Raw genomic sequence first — 5,883 nt, forward strand, 5'->3', positions numbered from 1 at the left:
CTAGATAGATTTAAATAGTTTGAATTTTAGATTTTATACTTATCATCTATCTTCTACTACATGATGTAGAAGTTGTATTGCATTATACTTGTAATTTATTTATTATAAATACACAAGCCTATGCTTTATTCTAGAAAGGCAAACAACCTGCAAATTAAATCTTAGATGGTATTAGAGCCAATGCTGACTAACGTCATTTTTTCTTTCGCTACTCCCACTCAAATGGCTGTCAACCAAATCGGAATTCCTCCCCTAGTTCCTAACCCACCACCTGTTGCCAACCCACTCCCAGCTACAAACCCAGCTACACTACCAACCCTCATCACCTTTAACCATTTCAATCCTCTCAAACTCACACCCGGCAACTACAATCATGGCTTTCGCAAATTGTTCCTCATCTCAAAGGGGGTAATTTATTCGGATATGTGGATGGAACTCATCGTTCTCCACCTCCGACTCTGGTCACTACAATAGATGGTGTTGTCTCTGTCAGTCCAAACCCAGAATTTCTCCACTAGCAGATGCAAGACCAGTTGATCCTCGGTGCCATAAATCCTTCTCTCTCCGAGAAGATGCTCTCTCATGTCACTCGCTGTGCCACCTCCCGAGAGGCTTGGCTCACTCTAGAGACGTTATTTGCTTCTCAATCCCATGCACGAATCATGAATGTGCATTTCCAACTTGCCACTCTCAAGAAGGGCAGTTCCTCTATCACGGATTATTATCAACACTTCCTGCAACTTGCTGATGCGCTAGCTGCCGTGAACAAACCACTCAGTAATTTTGAGATGGTTTCTTTTCTCCTTGCTGGACTTGGTTCTGAATACAATCCGTTTGTCACCTCGGTTCAAACACGTGTTGAACCTCTCCATGTTGAGGAACTTTATGGTCACCTACTAGCCCATGAACTGCGCTTGGAATCCCACAATACGGCCATGGACCTTGCTGTTTCAGGTGCCAATGTTGCATCTAGGGGATCATCTTCATTCAAAAGCTACCATGGTGGACGTAGCTCATCCCACAACTCCTCTGGTCGTGGCTCTCCTCCTCGCCACGTGCCCAGGTTCAATCGTGGCAGGGGACGTGGTTTTCCCTACACTGGCCGTGGCTCATCCGGTCCCAGACACTTCAGCAATCGCCCATTGTGCCAGATATGCAATAAACTTGGTCATCTAGCCATCACCTGCTACTCCCACTTTGATAACTCTTATTCCGGTGATACTTCATCTCCAATGCAGGCCTATCTCTCCACAGCTTGGTATCCTGACTCGGGTGCCACTCATTATCTCACCTTAGACTTAGCCAACCTCAACTCTCAGCTGCTGACTACTCCGAACCTGATCGTATCCAAATTGGCAATGGTAAGGGCTTGCCTATCCATCACATTGGCAAATGCCGTCTCTTTTCCTCTCTTCATTTTGATCTCCCCAATATTTTGTGTGTTCATATGATTACAAAGAATTTGTTATCAGTCCACCAATTTACAAAAGATACTAATACTTTCTTTGAGTTCCATCCTCACTATTTTTTCTTGAAGGATCGTCGATCGGGGAAGGTGTTGCTTTGCAGCCCGAATAACCATGGTCTCTACCAGTTTCCTCCAACATTGAATAAACTGTGCTCCTCTGCTATAGTTGGTGAGCGCGTATCTCTAGCTCAATGGCACCTTAGGCTATGCCATCTGGCCTTTAAGCTAGTTCGCCAAGTCATTTCCTCTTTTAATCTACCAGTCAGTTCCACAAAGCATTCTGCGCTGTGTCCTGCTTGTCTTGGCTCCAAAAGCAAGCAATTATCCTTCTCTTTATCTCAGTCTCAAGCTAAGTGTCCCCCTTAGAGCTCATTTACATGGATGTATGGGGTCCATCTCCAATTTGCTCCACAAATGGTTCTAAGCACTATGTTTCATTTCTAGATGCTTTTAGTCGCTACACGTGGTTATATCCACTTTCTTGTAGAGCTTATGTAACTACAGTTTTTATCAAATTTCAATCTTATGTTGAACGTTTATTTGAATCCAAAATATCGTCCTATCAACAAATTATTTATTTCTCTTGGCATCTCTCATCGTATATCCAGCAAAGACCATCAAGTTTATTTCCAGCAAAGACCAGCTTGCCGACATTTTTACCAAACCCCTCTCATCCTCATGATTCAGTCTACTTCGAAGCAAGCTCAACGTTACTACTGTACCGTTTTGCTTGAGGGGGCGTGTTAGTGACTCTAGGACTCTCGGCTGCTCAACTGAAGATAAAGATAGATCTTGTGCATCTAATCTTTAAATCATATACTTAGACTCAAACACTAAGAGATAAGTCTTATCTTAGTCGACTATCTCTTGTTAGCTAGATAGGTTTAAATAGTTTGAATTTTAAACTTTATACTTATCATCTATCTTCTGCTACATGATGCAGAAGTTGTATTGCATTATACTTGTAATTTCTTTATTATAAATACACAAGCCTATGCTCTATTCTAGAAAGGCAAACAACCTGCAAATCAATATCTTATAGGCAATAACAAAGAAATCAGGTGTCAAATCAAGATAAATATATAGAATTAAACCCAATAATCCCACCATAAAGGAAGCATATGTAAGATCACATTTTTTTATAGAAATCTTCCCTTGAGAGCTTCATTAACTCAACATAGATCACTATGAGGACGGGTGCAACCAAGAAATAAAAGTTGTGTCTAAGGAGATAGCTATAATCAAGCTTCACATATTTTAGATTAACTGAACTAAGAAAATCCGGCAACCTAGGCCAGACCTTCACCAAGAAACAAAAAGACCCAGCATTATCGTTCAATTGAAAATTGCTCTTGCTCCCTTGCCATGGGAATATATATATTTTTTGGATGAATGTATGGGAATATAGTTATGAAGTTAAACATTCAATTCTCATTCAATTTTGTGCCATGACAATGACAAAAGAATTGAATGAGAGTGAAAGACATTAGTGAAAGTAAAAAGGCATTAGCAAAGCAAAAGCACCAAAATTTGAATGGAAAAATGATAGGAGAAACTTTACAAAAAGGTATCGAACTATAGGCCGTTTTGACGGAAGGATACTAAACTTAAAAAACTGTCGAACCCGAGTATTCAATTATCCTAAACCCTCACTTTAGGGTATTCCGTCTGGTTTAGGCGTTAAAACCAGACGGAATCGCAATCACATGACATGCACGTGACTTACTTAAGCCACACTACCCGTTTTGCCCCTCAGCTTTCTCTCTCAAATTTTTTTTTTGAAAACAAAAACCATAAACCATGCCACCTTCAACCTCCCATGTCAACGTCGTTTGATCTCCACCATCCGTCTCATCCAGGTCCGGTCTCCGACAGAACATCGGCGACGTCCCAGTTATTAAGTTGATGAAGAAAGGGTGAGAAAATCCACTGGCTACCTGCAAAAACGAGGCCATCACCCATACGTGCGGCCCGCCCTATAAACATGAGTTCTACTAGCTGTGCCTTGTTTCCCTGGGATAAACATACAGGTGGACACTATGATTGAAACACTTACAAGAATATGCAGACAGGTGTGGAGAATGGCTTGAAAGATGTCTGATTTCATGAGGCTTGCAGGCTTGTAGCAAGGTGAAGGCCAAAATAGAGCCAAGAGAAGGGAGACGTGGAAAGCGGATCTTGCACATGCCGGTGGTGATGACTGAAAAATAAAATTGGATTTCTAAAATAAATAGCAAGTGTGTGCACAAAGTGTCAACAAAAATAACAATGCGGAAAATAAATGACACACGGATTTTTGTTAACGAAGTGGAAATTCAAGATGAGAAAAACCACTCCGGGGCAGCCAAACCCAGGATATCCACTATTCAGAAGACAAAGCTAGATACAAGATAGTAACACTCACATATACCCGATGCAGTGGTCGTACCTTGCTCTCTAACGTGTAATCCAACACGAACGCTTCCCAACCAGGTCTCCTACCTGAAGGGGTTTTCAATGGAATCTTTTACCTTAGGGCCAACCCCTAAGATAGACTTCAGTTGTAGCGCAGCAGTAGTACACTTGCAATGGCTTCAGAGGAAACTTAATCAGCTCGATAATCTCTCAAAATAACTTCTCTGAGCACTTGTGGAATTCAATACCGAATTCTTACAGTTCTTAATGCTCAGGGGCCTCTATTTATAGGCTGAGGTACAGAATGAGCGACTGCAGTGATATATGCGAGCGACGTCCGGACGGTGGACATGGGCCGTCCGGACGGACAACTGTGCGACCAGAATTTTTGAGATTTTCGCTGAAAATCTTTCCTGTTTGAGAACCGCGTCCGGACGATGAGACATTGTCGTCCGGACGGTCGCACGTCCGCTGCAAGTAATTTCCCTATAAAACTTTCGCGCGACCGGACCATGGGGATGAGAGTCCGGACGGTCAATCTTCAACACACAATTTCCATATCTGCTATGCGCGCGTCCGGACCATGATAGGCAGTTGTTCGGACGGTTGAAGTCGAATCGGCAATTTCCTTAATTGTTGAACGCGGGTCCGGACCAAGGCTGACTGTCGTCCGGACGGTGATATTTGAATTGCGATTCTTGCCTTATATAAGAGTGTGTCGGGACAGGAATCCACGTCGTCTGGACGGTTGAAGCAATCTTCCCTTAATTGAACTTGAAAAGAATCTGAAGCTGATCGATCACTGAGAGGCGTTCAGACAGGCTGCTGAGACGTCCGGACGGATGCAAGCTGGAACAGTAGCTTCTCGAAACAGTGAAGGTCGGGACGGGAATGCACGTCGTCCGGACAGATGATGCTTGGTCTGTCGGGCGTCCGGACGGATGGTACAGTGGACAGATGGGCGTCCGGACTGGATGACAAGCCGTCCGGATGGCTTACAGGGACTCTGAAATCTTCTGTCTTGAAAGCAGTGCAGAAACATCTGAAACACTTCTGAATAGTGGAATCCCTGTTAAAAAGCAACTTTACAAACACGTGATTTTGTCCAAACACAGAATGAGGCCAATCACAAACTAACAATGACCCTTATAGAACACGTGTATGTTTGGCATGCACTTTGGCATGCACGTGGCTGAAGAATGTGTATGAAGAACGTGGGTTGTATTTGGAATATCTTTAGAGGAAGCCTTCCCACCATTTTTGCTTCCGGTTGGCCCCGAGTCTGCCCACATTGGTCTGCTCTTCTTGTACCGAAGATCATTGGCTCTCAACCAAATCCCCCATTGCTTGGCTGGTGCATCATTATTTAACCAGACTCATCCTCTGCCGGTGCAACTCTGTTGTGCATGGAAGATTCATCCACATGTATAACAAAATTGGGGTAACTTCTCGTATTTGAAGGTCACCCAAACAGATTTCCCATTGAGGTTGAGTGTGCGTCCCCTATTCAATGGTTTTGTCAAGTCCAGGTGGACCCTGATATCCAGGCAACGACCCCACCCAACTCCATCTCCCATTACGTCCACGTCCTCAACCGCTCCTAAGGTTGCCCCAATATTCTTGTACACAAGAGGCATGTCGTGCACTTGGACCTAGAATAGAGAATGTGTAAAGTCCATTTGTGTTGGTGGAATGCTGTCTTCAATCTCCTTCAGCACGAGGAAACTGCCGTTGAACAACCATGGTCATCCATCTTTAACCCGATGCTTGTCGGGCTCTGTGGAAAATTCAATAAGCCAGAGATTTTCATGAAGCTCTTTGAACACCACATTGCCCACAGTCTTCCACAACCGCGACATCAGTAGTCGAAAGGCTTCCTTTTGCATGTGCCTCTCAGACATGAGCCTTCCAATGAGACATCTTCCACTCTTCATCCTCCAAAGGAAGTGGTCTAGGCCATCTCAACAGCTCACGTAATTGAGGACCGGTGATTTTTTTTTTTTGTTTTTTGTTTTTTCGAT

The sequence above is a fragment of the Alnus glutinosa genome, chromosome 6 (assembly GCF_958979055.1).
Source record: "Alnus glutinosa chromosome 6, dhAlnGlut1.1, whole genome shotgun sequence".
In the NCBI taxonomy this organism is placed as follows: domain Eukaryota; kingdom Viridiplantae; phylum Streptophyta; class Magnoliopsida; order Fagales; family Betulaceae; genus Alnus; species Alnus glutinosa.